Source organism: Glycine soja, chromosome 15 (assembly GCF_004193775.1).
Source record: "Glycine soja cultivar W05 chromosome 15, ASM419377v2, whole genome shotgun sequence".
NCBI lineage: Eukaryota > Viridiplantae > Streptophyta > Magnoliopsida > Fabales > Fabaceae > Glycine > Glycine soja.
The window spans coordinates 40405819-40430646 of record NC_041016.1 but is presented as its reverse complement, the minus strand read 5'-3'; the positions used below and the strand labels follow the sequence as shown (position 1 = coordinate 40430646).

The 24828-nt window shown below is 40.1% G+C and overlaps 1 pseudogene; it reads right to left on the bottom strand.

Annotated features, from left to right (window-relative positions):
• The window catches only part of LOC114386142, a 51071-nt pseudogene that overhangs the window by 1142 nt on the left and 25101 nt on the right, over window positions 1-24828 (bottom strand).

Genomic DNA, 24828 nt, shown 5'->3' with positions numbered 1-24828 from the left:
CACTTCACGTGGCGTCTGATGGGAGATGGAGGGTCAATGACGCCGTCATTGCTTCCAGACTGGGCAACTTCTTCCAGTTTCTTTTTGGTCTTCTACAAGTCGATGAATACGACTAACTTTTGTGTATAAAACCTGTGTAAATTGTATCAAACTCCTCCAATTTATGGTTATTTTGTAATGTTGTAATTACTTTTTGTTAAAGATAGGTAATAAATACTTAGTACTCCCATTTTGTGTGTTTAATAATCATTTCCTCTCAATTTCAGGTAAATTATGTTGGATCAAGTGGCCTCAGAATAATTAAGAATGGGGGGTTGAATTAATTATTCCTAAACCTTTACTAATTAAAAATTTACTCTTCTAAGGCTTTTACTATGTTGTTAAGTAACTGAAGAACAAAAAAGAAATTTAACCAAAAGTAAAAGCAGGAATTAAAATACACAGCGGAAATTAAAAGAGTAGGGAAGAAGGAGACAAACACACAAGAGTTTTTATATTGGTTCGGCAACAACCTGTGTATACATCCAGTCCCCAAGCGACCTGCGGTCCTTCAGATTTCTTTTTAACCTTGTAAAAATCCTTTTACAAGCAAAGATCCACAAAGGATGTACCCTCCCTTGTTCTCTTTGAACAACCTAGTGGATGTACCCTCTCTTGTTCTCAGTCAACAACCCAAATAGATGTACCCTCTACTTGTATCACAAAGGATGTATCCTCCAATGTGTTAAGACAAAGTTCTCAGGCGGTTAAACCTTTGAAACTTTGTGAATGGGGATACAAAAGAATTCTCAGGCGGTTAGTCCTTTAAAATCTTTTGTATATGGGAAAGGGAAGAATCAAAAGAATTCTCAGACTGTGTCGTTTTGAATTCTTTGACAAGGGAGAAGGGAGACACAAAAGAATTCAGGCGGTTAGTCCTTCGTTCTTTTGGAAAAGGGAGAAGAGAGACACAAAAAGAATTCAGGCGGTTAGTCCTTGGTGAATTCTTTTTGGCAAAGGGAGAAGGGAATGAAAAAGATGAATAGCACAAGTTTTGTTTTCAAGGTTTGGAAAACCAGAAAACTTTAGAAATCTTTTGGCAAAGGAAGAAGAAGAAGGAGTTCAAAGAGATTCAGAAATCAATTGACAAAAGTTTGTTGTCTAAAGAATGAATGATTGAAAGAGATGATGGATATGAATGAGATTGTTGTGTGGTTTTCATGCCAAGGTCACTGTCGCAACCTACCCTTCGGTGGGAGGGCGACGCGTGACTCGCGGGATGCGTGTTCCATGAAAGGAATACGCGCGGAGTCGCCACCAACGTTTATTTGAGGAAAACATCGGAAAAACCGGAAAAGACGCGATCTACGAACTTTTAAGTGAAAGGTTCGGGAGTTGTATTTACGCACGGGGAAGGTATTAGCACCCCACACGTCCGTCCCAAGGGACGGCAGCCTTTAATCGAATGTGCAAACATGACTTTGATTTTTACGTTCCCTTTTTATGTCTTTATATCCTTTATACCCTTTTTATATTTTTTCTCTTTTTGTGGTCGACAAGGGTGTTTCCCCTTTGCTCCTACGTATTCCTCAATTGCGATGAGGAAATCAGACCTACGTAGTTCTTTCTTATGCGTGAATCAAGTGATTCGTTTTTATTTGAAAGGTGATCATTTTAAGGCGTTGGACCTTAAAAATGATCCATTTTACTTAGTAAGAAATTGAAATGATAAACTTTCAAAAATCTATTTTTGTGGACGAGCTTGACTAGGCGAGTTTATTTTAGCCTTAGTTTCACTTTAGTTATTAGTCAATTCAATTAAGAATGAGAAATCCCAAAGAGAAAACGTCCGATTGATTTTCCGCTTTATTTTACTAAAAGACATTTTTTTATTATTATATTATTATTTTACCTCTTTTTTGATTTCCAACGTGGTTACGGCACGACCGAACGGTCGGAATTCATTTTAACCGAAGTTAACGGATAATACAATTCAAACGATCGGTGGAAATTTATTTTATTTTTAGGTTAAGCGAGAAATGACTTAAATAAAATGGCTTAAGCACGTCAAAAGAGGGTATAAAAAATAAATGAAATGAGAATAAAAATACACGAAACCAAATGTGGACCACCACGGGTACATAGAATGAATCGAAAAGCTTGGTTCGAGGTACTTACCCGTTGAAGACTGAAGAACGATGAAGAACGAATGAAGAACGTCGAAGAACGGTCGAAAACCTTCGCGTAATCACTCACGGAAACGTTACGGAAACGTTACGGAAGCGCCTCGGCTTGGATTTTCTTCACGGAAACAATTTTTCTAAGCAAATTCGAAAGAGAGAGAAGTGTCTAAGGGGCTGAACCCTTTTCCACTTCACTTCTCCCCCTATTTATAGAAAATTGGGGGAGAAGCTTGCCACCCAGCTCGCCCAGGCGAGCAGGGTTGCTTCCTCCAGAAGCAACAGCCTTCTGGAGGAATCTTCTGGAGGGCCCAAGTGGGCCTGGTTGCTATTTGCACCCCCATTTTTACTAAGTACACCCCCTGCCTTTTTTTGGTGATTCTTTTTTCGTAAAGTTACGGAAACTTACGAATTTCGTAACGATACTTGTTTTCTTTCTGTAATGTTACGGAACCTTGCGGATTACATAATCATCCCCTTTTTGACTTACGGAATGTTACGGAACCTCACTAATTGTGCAACGATGCTTCCATTTGATTTCCGGTGTGTCACGGAACCTTACGGATTGTGCATCAATATTTTCTTTTGTTTTCCGGCATGTCCCAGAATTTCACAAATTGCCTAATGATGGGTGCCAAGCACCTCACAAGGACCAAACAAAAGTTGCATGTCATCAAGCAAAGGTCCCCAGACGAAATTAGGGTATGACAGTCACATATTTACATTTTCTTGATGACTCAAGTCAAAACTTGTAACTCTTGGAAATTCCTTTAAAACTAATCACTTGAAAAGATATGACTTTTGAAAGAATCTTCAGAAACAAGTCACTTGAAGAAATGTGACTTTTGGAAATGAATTTTTCGAAAACAGTCACTGGTAATCGATTACCATAAAGGTGTAATCGATTACACATCAACAGATGTGACTCTTCATTTTGAAAATCTTAATGTTTTAAAACCAATGGTAATCGATTACTATAATCTGGTAATCGATTACCAGAGAGTAAAACTCTTTGGTAATGATTTTGTGTAAACTTCTTGTGCTACTCAATGGTTTGAAAAACTTTTTAATACTTATCTTGATTAAGTCTTCTCTTGATTCTTGAATCTTTGAGTCTTGAATCTTGATCTTGATTATTCTTGAATCTTGATTCTTGAAATTAGATTTCCTCTTGATCCTTGAAGTGTTCTTGACTCAATCTTGAACTCATTCTTGAATGTCATCATCTTTGTTATCATGAGGTGATCTTGACTTTTGAGCTTTTTGTCATCATCAAAAATCCTTGAATCCATCTTGATTCATCTGTGTTTAATAACCATTTCCTCTCAATTTCAGGTAAATTAGGCAAGTTTGTGAAGTGCTGATTTTCATCCGCTTGCTAAGCCAATCTTCTGGCCTAGCGAGCCATCCGCTGAGCGCAACACTCCTCGGCTGAGCACAGGGAAGAATCTGGAAGAAGGATGAGTTGTGCATTTGTGCTGAGCAAAGGGTTATCTCGCTAAGCGCACCACTTCAGTCCATTCGCTGAGTGAGAGAAGCACGCATTAAGCCGAAATCCAATAATGCATAAGCAGTCCATAGTCGCGCTAAGTGCGCTAGCACAAACAAAGCCACCTATTTATGCCTGAAATCAGATTTTGGAGAGGATTTTGGCCATTTTCTCGAAGAGCTTTTGCATATGAGAGATTCTAGAGAGAGAAGGGTCCAAATCCAGAGAGTTTTGAGAGATTTTGTTGTGCAAAGACCTACAGAGAACAAAACTCGAAGAGGAAGTCGTCTTGAGAGCTTGAGCTAAGTCTGTGAGTGATTGTGAGGTTCTAGAGATGGAGGAGACATCCCTACTACTTTTATTTCTTCAATCCTTCATTTTTCTCTTCTCTTTGTTGTAAAGGAAGCTTCCTAGATATGAAGAGCTAAATCCTTTGTTGGTTCTTCCTTGTAGGTACTTGATGTAAATACCTATATATTTATTTAATGATGTTTTATGTGTTCTCTGTGCTATCAGTACGTCATTTCAGTGTGCTTTTGCCTTGATCATGTAGATGCATGCTTTGTTAGGATCATTCAATAGTGGAAACTGGTATGATTCTTAGAACTTGATAGGACAGGGCTAGTTTATCGTATTATCACGAAGGATCGGGGTACGGTAACCTAGTTGTTTGTATGTTTGTCTTAATGCAGTTCTGGTCGAGTTGAGTCCAACAAGAGGAATCTGAGGATGATGCTTGATCAGGATTAGGCTAGATTATCATGAGAAATCAGGATTTAGCATTTCAGGAGACACCATAGAACACATGAGCATTGTTAAGTAGAGAATATGCTTTTAACATCAGGCACCTAATAGGAAGACCAACGTGTTTTCTACTTGTCTTTACACATCATTACTCACGTGATTTTCCTTTTAATAGTTAGTTTACATACCTGTGCATAATTGACACATCTTTTTTCATACTAGACGCCTATTCACTGAATATAGCTTTACCAAGAAACACAAGTTCCTCGAGAGTTCGATACTCGGTTCTTACCGTTTTATACTACTTGCGCGATCCAGTGCACTTGCCGGGTTTGAACAAGTTTTTGGCGTCGTTGTTAGGGAACTTTTTTCTATTTGGAAAGCTAGTTTAGTCCTAGGTGTCTATTCTTTATTTTTTTCATAAATTATGAATATTTACTTTCAATTCATATTTGTTTTCCTGTTGAACTGGATAACCGCTGTTGCTGTTAGTGTTTTATATGCATAAATCTCCCACAGACAATTTAGTTCATCTGGACTTGGAGATTGAAGTTATGTTGAGAAGGAATAGAGCCGAGAAGAGAAGAAAATTACTGCAAGACATGACAGTAGCATTCGTTCTTGAGGAAGAAACTCATTTTTCGGATTCTTCATCATCCGACTCACCATCATCAAGGGAATTCGTGACTTATTTACCAGAAGCTGTTTCCATGGCTGATGAGCACCAGCAAAGAGTTAGCCTTGAGGACTATTCAAGCAGTTCAGTGCCATAATTCTTTACCAGCATTGCACGTCCTGAAGTGCAAGCTCACAACATAAACTACCCTCATTCTTTGATTCATTTAATACAGGGGAACTTATTCCAAGGATTACCAAATGAGGACCCCTACGCACATTTGACGACATTCATTGAAACCTGTAACACTGTAATGATTGCAGGCGTGCCAGATGAAGCCATTAGACTCAGTCTATTTTCATTTTCCTTGGCAGGAGAAGCCAAGAGGTGGCTCCACTCATTTAAGGTTAATAGTCTGAAAACCTGGGAAGAAGTTGTTGAAAAGTTTCTAAAAAAATATTTCCCAGAGTCAAAGATTGCGGAAGGGAAAGCTGCAATCTCTTCATTTCACCAGTTCCCTAACAAGTCCTTCAGTGAAGCGTTGGAGAGGTTTAGAGGTTTATTGAGAAAGACTCCCACCCATGGGTTCTCTGAGCCAATTCAATTGAATATGTTTATAGATGGGCTGAGACCACAAACCAAGCAATTGTTAGATGCTTCAGTAGGGGGAAAAATAAAGCTGAAGACCCCTGAAGAGGCAACTGAGCTAATTGAGAATATGTCAGTCAGCGATCATGCCATTCTACGCGACAGAGTTCATCAACCCACAAAGAAAAGCTTGTTAGAACTATCATCTCATGATGCTTTATTGGCACAGAATAAGTTGCTTTATAGGTAACTTGAGATTTTAACAGAAACACTTGGTAAGTTGCCAACTAAACTGTCTATTGGTCAACCTACACATTCTTCCATTTTGCAGGTTACAGGTTATACCATCTGTGGTGAGGCTCATGAAATAGGCCAATGTATTCCCATTGAAGAAAACACTCAAGAAGTTCACTATATGGGAAATCAACAGAGACAAGGATATACTCAAGGAGGATTTTTAGGCTTCCAGCAGGGTCCTTATAACCAACAAGGACAGTGGAGATCACACCCCGACAATCAATTCATCAAGGACCAGGGTAGACCTTCCAATAGACCAATTCAACAAGGGCCTAACATCTTTTAGAAGACGACTAAGCTAGAGGAGACCTTGACTCAGTTTATGCAAGTAACAATGTCAAATCATAAAAGCATCGAGTCAACACTGAAAAATCTTGAGGTCCAAGTGGGACAACTGGCCAAGCAGATAGCTGACAAGGCATCCAACAATTTTGTGGCGAATACAGAAAAGAATCCCAAGGAGGAATGTAAAGTTGTGATGACAAGGAGTAAGAGGTTTATGGAGGCGGAGGATGAGGATAGTGTTGTATCCAAGAAGAAAGCTGCTGAAAAGAAAGGTACTGATGAAAAGAAAGATGATGTGGGAGGTGAAAGCAATCAGGAAAAAGAAAAATAAATAACGGTCAAGAAAAAGAAATTAAATGACCAATAAAAAGAAAAAGAAGTAGAAAAAGAAAAAAAAATGAAAAAGACAAAAAATAAGAATGAAGAGAGGAGTAGAAGTGAACAAGCTAGAGAGAAGAAAAGAGAAAAAGCTGTGAATGAAGGTGCGAAAGTACCATACCCTGTGGAACCTTCCAAGAAGGAGAAGGACCGCCATTTGGCGTGATTTTTAGATATTTTCAGGAAACTGGAAATAACCATGCCCTTCGGAGAAGCTTTACAACAAATGCCACTCTACTCCAAGTTTTTGAAGGATATGTTAACAAAGAAACACAAGTATATTCACCAGGAAAACATTGTTGTGGAAGGAATATTCACCAGGAAAACATCAGTCGCTAATCACTGTTTACAGCAAAACACAAAACTGAAATAGTCGCTAAACAGGTGTCGCAACATGCCCTTTTGCGGGCGAGTGAGGCGAGGCTCACGGGTGCGTTTTCCAAAGGAGGAAAATGCGTGGAGTCGCCACCAACGTTTATTTGTAGAAAACATCGGAAAAACCGAAGGAAACCAGTCAAAAAGAATATTCCAAGTTCGGGAGTTGTATTTACGTTTGAGGAAGGTATTAGCACCTCTCACATTTGTCTCAAAGGACAACAACCTTATTTTTAGAATTGTGTGAAATTGTGTTACCCTAACTTTTATTTCCTTTTTTATTTTTGAGGTCGACAAAAACGGGGCTCTTGCTCCTATGTACCCTCCATCGAAGAGGAAATCAGACCTACGTAGTTCTTCTTTAAGGGTGAATCAAGCGATTCTTTTTACTTGGAAGGTGATCATTTTAAGGCGTTGGACCTTAAAAATGATCCATTTACTTGGTAAGAAAAACTGAGATATTGAACTTTTCAAATCCTTTTTTTTAGTGATTTTTTTGTGGACGAGCTTGACTTTGCGGGTTGATTTTAGCCTTAGTTTCACTTTAGTTATTAGTCAATTCAATTAAGAAAGAGAAATCCCAAAGAGAAACGTCCGATTGATTTTTCCGCTTTATTTTACTAAAAGGTATTTTTTGATTATTATATTATTATTTTACCTCTTTTTTGATTTCCAACATGGTTACGGCACGACTGAACGGTCGGATTTCATGTTAACAGAAACTAACGAATATTACAAATCAAATGATCGGTGGAAATTTATTTTATTTTTTGATTAGGCGAGAAAACGGCTTAAACGATCGGTTAAAGCTCGTAAAAAATGGAAGAAAAGAAACCGCAATTGAACGAAATAAAAAAGAAAGCCAAGAAACAAGAAATGAATTAAAAGTCTCGGATTTGGAAACTTACCCGTTGAAGAACGAAGAACGGATGAAGAACGGTGAATAACGGAGAAAAACCTTCATGGATTTGCTTACGGAAACATCTTGGAAGCGTTACGAAAGCACCTCGGCTCGGATTTTCTTCACGGAAACAATTTTTTTCACCCAAAACAGCTGAAATACATCACTAGGGGGATTCGGGACCCTTAGAACAACCCCCCTTCAGCCTGTTTATAGGAAAAAGGGGGAGGAGGTTGCCGCCCAGCTGGCCCAGGCGAGCTGGGTTGCTTCCTCCAGAAGCAATCCAGCTTCGAAAATACTTTGGAAGGCCCAATTTCAAAATTGCTATTTGCACCCCCCATTTTTTTATAAGTTCAACCCCTTCTTTCGTAATTTACGGAAAAGTTACGGAAGCCTATAGGACTTGATTTTCTTCTTTTTTTTTTTATCTTCCTTCTCACCCATATTAAGTGAAATATGCTTATTTAGGATTATGGGAATTTTACGAAAGCATTACGGGTGTCTCGGAAGCCCCGGAAGCCCATTTTTAACAAAACAGGGGAGGTGGTTGCCACCTAGCTCACCCAGGCGAGCTAGGTTGCTTCCACCTTAAGCAAGAAATTGCACAGAAACCCCTAGAAGCGCCCAGATTCAAAAATTACTATTTGCACCCACCATTTTACTAAATACACCCGTTTGCTTTTTTTGGTGATTGTTTTTCCGTAACGTTACGAAACTTTACGAATTTCGTAACGATACTTATTTTCTTTTCGTAAGGTTACGGAACCTTACGGATCATATAATTACTCCTTTTTTAGCTTTTGAAGAGTTACGGAAACTCACAGATTGCGTAACAATACTTCCTTTTGATTTCCAGCACGTTACAGAATTTCACGGATTGCGTAACAATGCTTCCTTTTGATTTTCGGCACGTCTCGGGACTTCACATATTGTGCAACAAAGGGTGCCAAGTACCTCGAAGCGGTCAATCAAAGGTTGCATGCCATCAAGCAATAGTCCCCGGACGAAATTAGGGTATGACAGTTGCCCCTTTTTACTTACCTTTTATCGGAGATAAGAGGAAAGCAAAGATAAAACACTGATTTCGTCCGTCTTCGCCCTTTCCGTGATTAGTCTATGACGACTCCCATCTCTCCTTCTTCTTTCTCCGCACAACACAAAACAAACACAAACAACAAAAACACCAATAACAAAATATACATATATACGCATGTTTGGCGAAGGAACCGATCGGGAAAATAACAAAAACCACATTTCCCAGCCACCGGAGGCTCCGCACTTGATGGTGGAGGACGCATGAACAACGCTAGGCAATCAATTCATGGGTTTCCGAAAGATTGGAGGATGGAGGATAGGCGAACAGCGCTAGGCAATCAATTCGCGGGGCTCCAGCCTTGATGGTGGAGGACACATGAACAGCACTAGGCAATCAATTCATGGGTCTCCGAATAAAAGTGGAGAATGGAGGATAGGCGAACAGCGCTAGGCAATCAATTCGCGGGGCTCCAGCCTCGATGGTGGAGGACACATGAACAACACTAGGCAATCAATTCATGGGTCTCCGAATAAAAGTGGAGAATTGAGGATAGGCGAACAGCGCTAGGCAATCAATTCGCGGGGCTCCAACCTCGATGGTGGAGGACACATGAACAGCGCTAGGCAATCAATTCATGGGTCTCCGAATAAAAGTGGAGAATGGAGGATAGGCGAACAATGCTAGGCAATCAATTCGTGGGGCTCCAGACTCGATGGTGGAGGACACATGAACAGCGCTAGGCAATCAATTCATGGGTCTCCGAAAGATTGGAGGATGGAGGATAGGCGAACAACGCTAGGCGATCAATTTGTGGGGCTCCAGCCTCAATGGTGGAGGACACATGAACAACGCTAGGCAATCAATTCATGGGTCTCCGAATAAAAGTGGAGAATGGAGGATAGGCGAACAGCGCTAGGCAATCAATTCGCGGGGCTCCAGAGTCGATGGTGGAGGACACATGAACAGCGCTAGGCAATCAATTCATGGGTTTCCGAAAGATTGGAGGATAGGCGAACAACGCTATGTAATCAATTCGCGGGGCTCCAGCCTCGATGGTGGAGGACACATGAACAGCGCTAGACAATCAATTCATGGGTCTCCGAATAAAAGTGGAGAATGGAGGATAGGCGAACAACGCTAGGCAATCAATTCGCGGGGCTCCAGCCTCGATGGTGGAGGAGACATGAATAGCTCTAGGCAATCAATTCATGGGTCTCCGAAAGATTTATTGGCAGGACCGAATGGTCCACCGGGTTTTTTCCCCCTAAAAAGGGAAACATGCTTTTTGCAAAGAAAAATAAATCATTCGCGAGAGCACCATATCTTAGAGAAACAATATACCCATGCCAAAGGTAATTTTCCTTGTAACCGAACATGAAGGGCAGGATGTCAACATTTAGCTTTTAAATGAACATTCAGGGGAAACATCGGGTTAAGCTGAAACTGGGAATAAATCACTCATAGTGTATAAAAACTCACACAGGCAAGTGTTTTACCCTAATCCCAAACCATAACTGCACCATGACTTTATTTTGCACACGATTTCCTATCGAACCAAAAGATCACACGCACGATCACGAATCAATAGGATTTTCTCGAGGGTAGTGTTTTTGGAGAGGAAACTGGGTGTTTCGGTCTTTTCCACTTTGTTTAAGTGGGATGGGATATCGCCAGTCGAGAATGACTTTGAATGGAAATCCCAAAGGAAGAACCACCTTAAAATGGGTTTTCCTTTGCCGGCAGCCATTTACCTTGCCGAAAATTTATCTGGTCTGAAGATCCTCTGTTCTCTTTCTTTCATTGATCGGGAATTACTCTATTTTCCTCCGATCTTTTCCTTTTTACTTCCTTCCAATCTTTTGATCGGGAATCCTTCTTTTCCTTTCTTTTCATTTTTTCCTTTTCTTTCTTTTCATTTCTTCCTTTTCTTTCTTTTCATTTCTCCCTCTCCATTTCTTTCTTTGGGAAATCAGGTTTTAGCATTCGTTATTTGCTCTCCCTTGAGGAGATTCCGCTGTCCTTTGCTTTGGGGGAAAGGATGAGGATTCTTTTTATAGGCCAAGGTTCAAAGTAGTCTAAGGTTGTGTCTCAATGGGGTCTTTTATGGTGGGAGCTCGATCTTGATATCTGGGGCAAAACAAATTCGTGGGTCAAGGTGTCGGTCTCGGGTTGAACTTCCATATTATTTCCACAAGGCACGCACAACAATGATGATTTGGAAACAATGTGCAAAATTAGTCACGGCCACAGCCAGGTGGGCACTCAAGCATCCTATTTATGGCATTGTGATACTAAGGTTGGGAATTTACACAAACAGACCCAACGTTTCCAAATTATGTTCTTTCATCAGTTCAATGAATCCATCCATTCTTATCTCGGTTATTCAGGAAAATAAACTCTTAGCGTCAGTCCCTTGTTTCCAAAAGATATGTTTGCTCTCTACGAATGATTTATGCTTCCTAACCATAACATGCCGACCTTCGAGGTCTTTCTTTCTTTTTCCTTTTTGTTTCATCTTTTATGTTCACAAAAACTATACATCCATTGCCCTCTATGAGAAAAACTTTTCTTTGTACACCTACATTCCTATACATGACGAACTTTTTCTGTACACACTCGCATTAAAACTCTTTTTCTTTACGTCAACACGGTCTATATACAAACCCTATTCATGTTCAAAGATTTCTCTTTTCATTTTTTCAAACACACCCATAGTTTATACAAAAGTTTCTTTATATACACTCGTCGCTCACACACACAAGAATTTCTTTTCACACATTATTTACACACACAAAATCCTTCTATACACATTTTCTTTTACATATATAAAAAACTCTTTTCTTTTCTTTGTATACATAGACACGACATTCGTTCACAATGCTTTATTTTTGGCGTTATCATGATTTTTTGTTCATTTTATTTTTAGGACAACGTTCCTAAATGAAAAACTCTACATGGTTCCGGAATTTCAACAAACACTATTGACAACAACGAAGTAAGCACTAACACAATAGTCCAAACAAAATATATGCACAAAACAAATGACAATCACAACAACAAAAAACAAACGTTAGTCCCTCAAGTCATAGAAATAAAATAGCATGTAAATGATAAAGGATGAAACATAAAAAGAACATGAATCTGGGGATCCCACAGTCATGTGGCTCCACATGCCACCGGACTCTTGGGTCACGGTAACAAAAAGTGGGGTGGTCGACAAAAGCAGGGCTTTTGCTCCTACGTATCCTCAATTTGTGATGAGGAACTCAGACCTACGTAGTTCTTGATAATTGTGAGACTAAAAATAGTCTCGGTGTTTTCTTCACTAAAATGCGAACATGCTTTAGTAAAGAGACAAAACTTCCAACTGATCAGAGCAACATATGTTTTTTTTTTTGAAAAATGATGTGTCTATCGGGGAAGGAGAGTATGCTGATGAAATTTTCTCATAACCATAAATGAGATTTTGGATGTTAGCATTTCGTTTCTAAACTACCATATAGAGGAAACACTGGGTCCAACAAAGATAGGAGAAAATCACTCAAAGTGTATCAATCTCACACAGATAAGTGTTTTATCCTAATTCCGAACCATAGATATGTCATGACTTGATTTTGCAAATCATTTCCTATCAAATCAAAGATAACATGCGTGATCATGGAACAATAGGAATTATTTTGGGAATGGTTTTTAGGTGGGGAATTTGGCTTTGAGTGTTTTTGCCTTTTCCTCTTCTGTTTTTGTTTAGTGTGTGGCGAGAAAGTCGCTAGCGCACAGGATTTTTTCGGCAATCAAAGGGAGAGGACCACTTTAGGTCGTGGTTTCCTTTTTCTTGTTTACTTGGTGACAATATTGTATTGCTCAGATATTGTCTGGTCCAAAGACCTTTCTGGATGTTTCTTCTGTTTTCTTCCGATCCTTGATCGGGAATTTTCTTTCCTTTTTTTGCTTTCTCCCACTCTTTGATTGGGAATTTTTCTTTTCTTTTTTTTTTTGTTGTTTTCCGAGGTCAAGGATTGACATTCTCACCCTGGGTCAAGGTTTATGATAAGTTGGGATTTTGGCTCAAGGCTTGTAGAACGGCTGGTCATGATATATGTCAGGGTTTGGCCAGCGGTTTGGGGATAAAGGGGATGTCCTATATTATTTCCATGATACACATGCAACAATGATGATTAGGAATTTTTATGCAAAACTGGTCATGCATGCACCCATGTGGACACTCAAGCATCAAGTTTTTATGGTCATGTGACACTAGGGCTCAAGATTCATTTTCCCTATTTTAAGTCAACCCAGTGTTTCCAAAATATGTTCTTTTATCAAATCATGCATTCATTCGAGTCCATTTTGGGCGTTCGGAAAATTTTCACAGCATTCACTCTTCATGTGTATACACATTTTTTTTTTCAAAAACTGGTTAAGATCAGTAAAATCTTTCAAAGAAAAGTTGGAAATTATCTCTTTTCACAAGCATGTTGTTTTTTAGCTAGACAACTTTTTATTTTTTTATTATTATTTTTTATTATTTTTTTTCTTCCTTCTTTTTGTTTTCTTGCTCGCTCTTTTTTTTTCATGAGGTATTTTGCTACCTAAACATATGTATATTTTTGTGAGGTATTTTGCTATATACATGCGTGTCCAAGGTATCTTGCTACCTAAACATACATATATATATTTTGTGAAGTATTTTTGCTACATACATGCATATCCAAGGTATCTTTCTACCTAAACATACATATATATATTTTGTGAAGTATTTTTTGCTACATACATGCATATCCAAGGTATCTTTCTACCTAAACATATATATATATATATATATATATTTTGTGAGGTATGACTACCTTCCGAGCTTGTGCTTGTTTTATTTAAATTCCTAGGATCATGAGCAACTAGGTGTGTCCTGCTATGACTTGAGAAACAAAAGTGATCAAATAACAAGCAGAGATTTAAAAGGTACTAGGTTGCCTCCTAGTAGCGCTTCTTTAACGTCTTGAGCTGGACGTGTGATGGCTTGTCGGTCACGGACCTAGTACTTTGCTTACCTTTGGCTTTGGACTTGGTCGCCTATTGGTCGGCCATGGGTCGTAAGCAACGCTCTAACCTTTTTGTGGATGAGTTGAGGTGAACTCTAGAGGTGATGGCGGTGCATCTGTTGCCCACTGTCGGCCATCCCCAGGCTGTTGTGGTGTTTCGCCCTGCGGCTGCCTGGGGACGCAGTACTTCTTGATGAAAGCTCGATTAGTAGGGGGCCTGATGACCTTGCTGGGGGCGACAGACGCTCCGTAGAACTGACAGAGGCCCGTAATTAGAGCTTGGCAACTCCAAGACCCTGTTGGACTTCTTCGGGTCCACTGGGTGTCTTGCGGGCGCGATCCCTGCAAACAATAGATGACATAAGAAATCAGTTGAGCGATGTGCATACTTACGTATGTCATGATGACGTGACCTTGCCGGGGGGAACAGGCACCCTGTAGGACTACAAAGGCCCATAACCAGAGCTGGAAACCCCAGGGCCCTGTTGGACTTCTTGATGGAAGCTTGCTTGTGGAGCTTCTATGGAAGCTGGATCTTTGAGCTTCAATGAGGTCCTTCAATGGTGATTTTTCACCATAGAGATGCAGCGGAAGGCAAAGGAGAAGAGGAGAGGGGAGGCACCATCCACTAGGGAATAAGCCAAGGAAGAAGGAGCTTCACCACCAAGAATTGCCTTGGATAAGAAGCTTGAAGAGGATGCTTTAATGGAGGAAAAGAAAGAGAGAAGGGGGGAGCACGAAATTGAAGGAATAAAAGAGGGAGAGAAGTGGAACTTTGAAGTATGTCTCACAAGACTCTCATTCATCAAAGTTACAACAAGTGTTACACATGCTTCTATTTATAGACTAGGTAGCTTCCTTAAGAAGCTTTCTTGAGAAAACTTCCTTGAGAAGCTTCTTTGAGAAAACTTCCTTGAGAAGCTAGAGCTTAGCTACACACACCCCTCTCATAACTAAGCTCACCTCCTTGAGAAAATTCCTTAAGAAGATTCCTAAAGAAGCTAGAGCTTAGCTACACATACCTCTCTAATAGCTAAGCTCACCTCCTTGAAATGAGAAGCTAGAACTTAGCTACACACCCCCAATAATAGCTAAGCTCACCCCCATGACAAAAAACATGAAAATACAAAAAAAAGTCCTTACTACAAAGACTACTCAAAATGCCCCGAAATACAAGGCTAAAACCCTATACTACTAGAATGGCCAAAATACAAGGCCCAACCAAAGGAAAAACCTATTCTAATATTTACAAAGATAAGCGGGCTCATACGTAGCCCATGGGCTCGAAATCTACCCTAAGGCTCATGAGAACCCTAGGACCTTCCCTTGGATCTCTAGCCCAATCTACTTGGAGTCTTCTACCCAATGCCCTTGCGGGATAGGATTGCATCACTTCTCCGGGTCCACTGGGTGTCTTTGTGGGTGCGATTCCTGCAAACAATAGATGATATCAAAAATCAGTTGAACCATATGTATACTTACGTATGTCACGATGGCATGACCTTGCTGGGGGAACGGGCACCCTGTAGGACTGACAGAGGCCCGTAACCAGAGCTGGAAACCCCAGGGCCCTGTTGGACTTCTTCGGGTCCACTGGGTGTCTTGTGGGCGCGATCCCTGCAAACAATAGATGACATCAGAAATCAATTGAGTCACGTGCATACTTAACTATGTCACGATGGCATGACCTCGCTGGGGGGACGAGCACCCTGTAGGACTGACAGAGGCCCGTAACCAGAGCTGGAAACCCTAGGGCCCTGTTGGACTTCTTCGGGTCCACTGGGCGTCTTGTGGGCGCAATCCCAACTGATACATCTGCAGGGGGAGATTGGCATTGGGGTAGCCGGGCAGAATGTTACTAAATAGCAACGTCATCCATATCCATGTAAGAGTGGTCATGTTGGTGCGCATGATCCGCACTCGTCGTTTTGCAGCGGCACGGGTGAAATCTTGCCCCAGTGTGCATAGTAGATGCGTGATAGCCTCCCTCTCTGGATGTGCTCACACAGTTGGTCGCCCTCCAATATCAGGGGGTGGCCCAGGAACTGATAAAAGGAAACTACTGGCCCCTTAACCGGGAGCGCAAGTCTCGGTTAAGCATCTAAGGGCAAAGGACCTTATATTCTCTTAAGGTGTGGATATGGAGCACACTGAAAATGAGGACACGTAGCCCTCTAAAGGCGCGGGCATGCAGCCCTCTGCAGGCGAGGATGTGCAGTCCTCTGATGGCGAGGACATATAGTCCTCTAAAGGTGATAAGTACTAGTACCCAAGATTGGACACGAGATCGACTCATCGAGGGGGCCGGTCATCCAAAAAGATTGGACACGAGATCTAGGAAATCTATGCAGTTAACATGATTTTTAGGGATGCAGACGCATGCAACCTTTGTCATGAAATTTGGTAATGCTGACCTCATATGAAACAATGCAATGCAATGGAAAGTTGTACAATGTTCATGACATTCTTTCCCTATTTTGAGATTTTGATTTTGATTTAATTTTTTTGGAAAACACATATTGAATGTCCTTTTGAAAAAGGTGATAATTCATGCAACCTTATCCTATCTTTTGCAAATCTCTCCGGGAACTCCCTCAGAGTGTATGTTCTGTTTGATTTAGTCACTTTACCATTTTGGAGTGACGACAATGGAGCCGTTTGACGTTTAATCAATCTATTGAAATTCCAGGGTTTGTCTCCCCCCTTTTTTTTCTTGTTTAAAAACATTGACGGGTGAGAACTTTTGATCTGCCCCTATGTTCACTTGAGGCTCATGCACGATGCCCCTCATTGCCCCAGTGTAAGGCTTTGAGGTACCAATTGTTATCTTTCGTCATGACCTTGTAGCTGGGAACCTATTAGGTGAGAACTTCTAATCTGCCCCTAGGTTCACTTGAGGTTTTTGCATGGTGCCTTTCATTGCCCCAGTGTAAGGCTTTGAGGTACAATCGTTGTCTTTCATCATGACCTTGTAGCAAGGAACCTATTGGGTGAGAACTTCTAATCTGCCCCTAGATTCGTTTGAGGTTTATGCATGGTGCCTTTCATTGCCCCAGTGTAGGGCTTAGAGGTACCAATTGTTGTCTTGTTTTCACAACCTCGTAGTGAGGAAGAATGAAAGAAACAGTTGATTCTTGCAAAAAGAATTTTTGAAGGATGAGAAATAGTTGAAGGATTTTTCAGTTGATGGATTAAGTCAAATGACTCCTATGTAGAAGCAAGATGTTTTGATGTCTTGATGATGCTAAAGGATCAAGTGCTTCTAAGTTTTATTCAAGACAAGAATCCAAGAAAATAAAGATATATGATCAAGTTGATTTCTAGAATCTTTAGGAAGAAGTTTCCAAATTGAAAAAAACAAAAGGTTTGACCAAAGAATTCTATCATTTCAAATTGAGATTTGCTCTCTAGTAATCTATTACCAGCAGCTGAAAATGTTTATAACAATCACTAGAAATTTGAATTAAAAATTTATAACGTGTAATTGATTACACATGGATGGTAATTGATTACCAGCAGTTTATTGAACGTTTTAATTCAAATTTTTAAAGCCTGTAATCGATTACATAAGTCTTGTAATCGATTACCAGAGGGGATTTTCAGAAAATAATTTCCAAGAGTCACATCTATTCAAATGTTTTATGAATGGCCATCAAAGATGACTTGGAAACACGAATTTAAAGAGAGTTTTCATTGCCCAAAAAGGTTTTATCCTCTCAAAAGATTAAGAGAGTTAATGAATTGAAATGTCTTTATCCTCTCAAAAAGATTCCTTGGTCAACCACTTGCATATTCAATAAGGAATTTTGATTGATCTTCATTGTACAATCTATCTCTTTTAAAAGAGATTTCTTCTTCTCTTCTTCTTATTTCTGAAAAGGGATTAAGAGACCGTGGGTCTCTTGTTGTAGAGGATTCTTGAACACAAGGGAAGGGTTGTCCCTGTGTGGTTCAGACTTTGTAAAAGGAGTTTTACAAGGAGAGTGGAAAATCTCAAGTGGGTTGCTTGAGGACTGGACGTAGGCACGGGAAGTGGTCGTACCAGTATAAATCAAGTTTGCATTCCTCTCTTCCCTTAAAGTAATTCATGTTAAGGGTGTATTGTTAATCCAAAAAGAGAGAGTGAAAGTTTAATTGGGGAATAGTCTTTGTATCTTAATTCAACCCCCCCTCCTTAAGATAACTGAGGCCATTTGTCCAACATCCTATTCTTGATAACTCACTTCTCTCTAAAAAGACAAACTTTCCGAAATGATAAAATGAGGTCACATGAACGTCTTGAAAACACAGTCAATCAAATGCATTTTTTCCTTTTTCTTTTTGAACTTTTTTTTTATTTTTGAAACTTATTTGTTTTGAATTTTACTCATTGTTTTACGGCACCCCCACCAACGTGCAAGTCGAGTAATTTTTTATTGAACGGTCTTGGAAGTCCAAACTTAGGAGCACAGGTCGCTTGAGCAAAAGACCAATGGCTTGCACCCATATTCCAGTGAAAGTTGAATAAGCAAAGATGCGTTTGTGAGAGGATGAGGGACAAAGATATCAAATTTATCCATTTTATTTAGCATTGTAACTGTGGTTTACAATAATGGTATAAACTTGAAAATCCTGATGAGTCATTAGAGACATCTAACAACAGCTTTCAAAATTGCCCCATGTGTGGCATCTCTTGTCAATGTCAGGATTTACAAGCGATTCTCCTCAAATTTCAGCCAGCCCGCATCAATTAGACCTTGCACCTTACGCTTCAGGGCCTTACAATGCTCAATGGAACGCCCCGGGGCTTCTCCATGACAAGCACACGTTGCGTTCGAGTCGTATTCTCGGAGAAATGGAGGTTGATGAACCTTGGCTGGGGTTATGGCTACAATTGAATTATCAAGTAGATACGAGAGCAAGTTTAGCATATGACACCGGAATTTGGGGTGAATCCTACAGGCTTTTTGCTACAAAATTCCTTTTTGGTTGGTGTTTTGGTTCGTGCTAAAGGTGGTGTTTAGCATTGGTTGTGTGGTAGACAGACTTTGTGGTTGATTTAGGGATGGTCTTTGTGGATAATTGGGTGGTGGGGAATGAGAAGGTTCGATATTGGCTGAGTAATGACATTGTTGGGTTGGTGGGAAATTTGGTTGTATAGGAATGTCAGTCACAGCATGGGTTTCTCCCTCATTCTCACCCTCTTAATTTGCCCCAGTTTTTTTGCATTTATCAAAGTATGATGATTAGATTTGCCTCTTTTTAGACCCACTTCGATCATTTCGCCAGCGAAGACCAAATCCGCAAAGCTTGAAGGAGTGTAACCCACCATTTTCCATAATAGAACACTAGTAATATGTCTACTATCATTGTTATTATTTCTTTCTTCGTCATTAAGGGAAACACTTGGGCTGCCAGGTCTCTCCACCTTTGGGCGTATTCTTTTGAAAGATTTGTGCCCCCTTTTTGCACATGTTCTGTAGTTGCATCCTATCCGAAGACATTATACTGACACTGCCTAACGAAGGCAACCACTAGGTCCTTCCAAGAATGGACTCGGGAAGGTTCCAAGTTAGTGTACCAGGTAACAGTTATCCCAGTAAGACTTTCTTGGAAGGAATGTATCAGCAATTCCTCATCTTTTGCGTATGCCCCCATCTTCCGATAATACATCTTTAGATGGTTCTTAGGGCAAGTAGTCCCCTTGTAATTGTCAAAGTCCAGCACCTTGAACTTGGGAGGGGTGATGATATTGGGTACTAGGAACAACTCTTCTAGGTTAGCAAAGGCATAATCTTCACCTCCTTCAATGGCCCTGAGCCTTTCCTCTAGATGATCCAACTTTCCCATTTCTGCCATAGCATGAGGGTTTTTACTTGTTGTGGAATGCAAGAGGTGTAGCTGGGGATGATACTGAAGGCCCTCCAAAGGGTTTTGTAGGGGTATACCACCAACTGCTTGCCCTTCAGTGGCATATCCGAGGCAAGGCTCGAAGTCGGCTAGATTGTGGTGGGGAATTTCATGTGTCTCCCCCACGGTTTAAGAGACATGTGCATGATCAGTTTGGGGTTGTTGGCTCTCAATGGGTATAGGAGTGGAGTTATTGACATTCTTATTGGGAGTGTACGCCACATTGGGTGGTGTATAGTTGAGAGGCAAGCCATATGGCGGGAAGGCATGCTCGTTTTGAATTTGCACATCATGGGGGCCGCCCGTACTTCCCAAATCTTTGCCTACCATAGTTGAGGTTGGATGATTCATTTGGTTGAGGCCAAATGGGGGCATCGGGTTCACCTTAGCAACAGTGCTGGTAGCGCAACTGCAACCGCACTGGCTTCCATTATCTTCTTCATGATCATCATGGCCTCCATCATTGTGGCCATTTGCTCTTACATGGCCTCCATGTCGGCCTTCATCTTCTCTTGTACCTCCTCTACTTCACCCATTACTCTAGCTCTAGCACAGGTTCGGTGAGGGCACCGTAAAGCATGTTTTTTTTTTTTATAACAATGATTAAGTTCATTTTATTTTATTTTATTTTTCAAGGAAAGAATGTAATGAGCAATGCAACCAATGAAAAGCATGGATGTATGTGAATGATGCATAGTTGTAGTATTGCGAATTTTTACGCAGGACATGGGGTTGAATCAATTTAGATTTTCAACATGGTCCATGACATCTTTGTCAAGGTGAAGCTGGAAGTAACAAGGATATCAACAATCCTAAACGTGTTTGGCAGTAGACGAAGCAATGATGTAACACGATCCATCTTTTGCCCCAATTTTGCAAGATGGTTACTTCCTTGCTTCAACTTGACTCGATGAACCTTTTCGTAAAAGCACGAGCTTGGTTCAACCCCATAACCCAGGGAATGGCAATTTTGATCGCCAATACTTCAACAACATTTCATAGGGATGAAAGACTCGGGAATACGCATGCTATGCATGGAAAATGTAATTATGAGATTGAGATGCCCGAAGAGACATCCTTTCTTAGTTAACCACCCATTAGGTACCATGCTCAATCATTTTGTTTTGTTGTTTGTGTTTTTTTATTTATTTTAGAAATGGGTTTATGATCCCAACATGGTTGGCTCATGGTACCTAACACATGCAACTAAGAATGCATCATGAATTTTCATGCTTCCCTTTTTTTCTTTTTTTTGTTTTGTAGAGGAAAACACAAGGATCATGTATGAGCAAACATGTAGAACAAAAAGTATGTTGAATGCATATGCATGATGATGCAATGACTCATGCAAAATGTGAGGCTGGAATGTGATAACGGACAAATGCAGGAATGATATGTTCATTATGATGCTGAAGAGATGTTTATGCGATGCATGATATGAATGCATTTACGGACATGAGAGCCCGGAAAATCATCTCTCCTTACTTGCACATTTGGGGGCGCAGTGCCCCATGTGTGCAGTTAAGAAGACGATATGGATCTTCCGACTTCCCACAACAAAAGACGAGACCCACATACAACGCATGTGTGACGGCATGATCCAGATGCGCAAAAGCGCAACAGGGGGATTTACACAGCATGACAATATCCTCAAATAATCATACAACAAAGGCGTACATGACATTTAGGTTATATGCATGACAGTGTTTAAAAGGCACGCAGCGTGTTCGCTTTGTGCCCCTATTTTAGGGACCTATAGGATAATATCTAGGGGTCTCTAATAACTACTCCCAACGATCCATATCTCACATGGTTGTTTTCTAGCGGTATCATCACTCAAGATAATAATATTGCGGCGGTATGGAATACTAGCGACAACGCATTATAAAGAGAGAAAGCTCTAGACGAGGTTTCACTATTATCAAGCAAGTCGGAGACCTAGCATGACCATAGATTCACCTCCACTCCTTAAATTCCCATGAACCCGGGTATAGGGCCCCTTTTTTACTCAAACCCGTGGGTGCTTAGAATGCAATGTAAAAATGCGGAAAAGATAGCAGTTATTATATTTACATAGTTCAACAAAATGCACACACGAAGTTTCACAATTCCACAATTCCCTAAAATAGGCCTAACTCACAAAAAAAGTCCCCAGTGGAGTCGCCAACTGTCGCAACATGCTCTTTTGCGGGTGAGTGAGGCGAGGCTCACGGGTGCATTTTCCAAAGGAGGAAAATGTACGGAGTTGCCACCAACGTTTATTTGTGGAAAACGTCGGAAAAACCGAAGGAAACCGGTCAAAAAGAATATTCCAAGTTCGGGAGTTGTATTTATGTTTGAGGAAGGTATTAGCACCTCTCACGTTTGCCTCAAAGGACAACAGCCTTATTTTTAGAATTGTGTGAAATTGTGTTACCCTAACTTTTATTTCCTTTTTTATTTTTGAGGTCGACAAAAGCGGGGCTCTTGCTCCTACGTACCCTCCATCGAAGAGGAAATCAGACCTACGTAGTTCCTCTTTAAGGGTGAATCAAGCGATTTTTTTTACTTGGAAGGTGATCATTTTAAGGCGTTGGACCTTAAAAATGATCCATTTACTTGGTAAGAAAAATTGAGATATTGAACTTTTCAAATCTTTTTTTTTAGTGATTTTTTTGTGGACGAGCTTGACTTTGCGGGTTGATTTTAGCCTTAGTTTCACTTTAGTTATTAGTCAATTCAATTAAGAAAGAGAAATCCAAAGAGAAATGTCCGATTGATTTTTCCGCTTTATTTTACTAAAAGGTATTTTTTGATTATTATATTATTATTTTACCTCTTTTCTGATTTCCAACGTGGTTACGGCACGACCGAACGGTCGGATTTCATTTTAACAGAAATTAACGGATATTATAAATCAAATGATCGGTGGAAATTTATTTTATTTTTTGATTAGGCGAGAAAATGGCTTAAACGATCGGTTAAAGCTTGTAAAAAACGAAAGAAAAGAAACCGAAATTGAACGAAATAAAAATGAAAGCCAAGAAACAAGAAATGAATTAAAAGTCTCGGATTTGGAAACTTACCCGTTGAAGAACGAAGAACGGATGAAGAACAGTGAATAACAGAGGAAAACCTTCACGGATTTGCTTACGGAAACATCTCGGAAGCGTTACGGAAGCACCTCGGCTTGGATTTTTTTCACGGAAACAATTTTTTTCACCTAAAACAGCTGAAATACATCACCAAGGGGATCCGGGACCCTTAGAACAGCCCCCTTCAACCTATTTATAGGAAAAAGGGGGAGGAGGTTGCCGCCCAACTGGCCCAGGCGACCTGGGTTGCTTCCTCCAGAAGCAATCCAGCTTCGAAAATACCCTGAAGGCCCAATTTCAAAATTGCTATTTGCACCTCCCATTTTTGATAAGTTCATCCCCCTTCTTTCGTAATTTACGGAAAAGTTATGGAAGCCTATAGGACTTGATTTTCTTCTTTTTTATCTTCCTTCTCACCCATATTAAGTGAAATATGCTTATTTAGGGTTGTGGGAATTTTACGAGTGTCCCAGAAGCCCATTTTTTAACAAAATAGGGGAGGCGGTTGCCACCTAGCTCGCCCAGGCGAGCTCGGTTGCTTCCACCTTAAGCAAGAAATTGCCCATAAACCTCTAGAAGGGCCCAGATTCGAAAATTACTATTTGCACCCCCATTTTACTAAATACACCCCCTTTGCTTTTTTTGGTGATTGTTTTTCCGTAACGTTACGAAACTTTACGAATTTCGTAACGATACTTGTTTTCTTTTCGTAAGGTTATGGAACCTTACGGATCATATAATTACTCCTTTTTTAGCTTTCGAAGAGTTACAGAAACTCACGGATTGCGTAACAATACTTCCTTTTGATTTCCGGCACGTCTCGGGACTTCACATATTGTGCAACAAAGGGTGCCAAGTACCTCGAAGCGGTCAATCAAAGGTTGCATGCCATCAAGCAATTGTCCCCGGACGAAATTTGGGTATGACAATAGGGAACACGACTGAAATGCAAAACAGAACACTACTCAAAACAAAACAACACACACTCACAACCTAAACGACAAAGCTACACACAAAAAAACTAAACACTATTATGAACCTTTGGCCCACTGCTCCCTGGCAACGACGCCAAATTTGATCGAGGCCGTACCCGAATCAAATAAACATTAAAAATGCAGTATCTAGGAAGTGATCCTAGGTCGTCTCCCAACGAGCAATGGTCAACCAAACGTTCATAACAAATAGTAATAAAATAGTAACGAATTGGGGGAGGGTTGTTTGTTTTTGTAAATTAAACAGCAAACAAATTTGAATTAGAAAGTGACAGAATTAAAACATGTTATTTCCCCTTGATTCACAAGCAAGTCTCTTATCCTAGGTTTTGAGAATTTATCCTTAATTAGTTCAACCACTTAATCCAACCCTAAATTAAATTACTAAGTGAAAATTAAGATAAGGCTGTCATTATGTGATTAAGCAACACATACACCAATTAATCATGAACGAAACTGATCATTAAGCATGAACGTAAATTAAGCGCAGAGACAATTAATCAAGTACTAAGCATGCATGGATTAATAGCAACAAATACAGAGTAATTGGTGAAGAGGAAAAACTGATCAGAATTCAATAGTAATAACAAAACCTCAAAGTGAGTTGTGCTTGATCCTCAAGAGAAAACAACACTAGAGACTTAGCCTTCCATTAATCAGTAGAAAACGAAATTGTAGATTGAAGCAGAAACGAAATTGCAGAAAATGAATTTTATTCTACGTGAACAGTGCGCATGAACAGTAAAAACTGGAATTCTAAAACCCTAAAATTATTCTCCTCTCTCAAAAAAACTCTCTAAATTTAAACCCTGGTGCTGTTATATGGGTCCTCAGCCCCGAAGCTTACAAATCTGTTTTAAGTCTAAGCCCATAAATAAAATAAAATACGGACAAGATAAGATAAGATTGAATGGAATAAAATCTGTACAAGATAAGATAAGATTGGATGGAATAAAATCTGGACGAAAC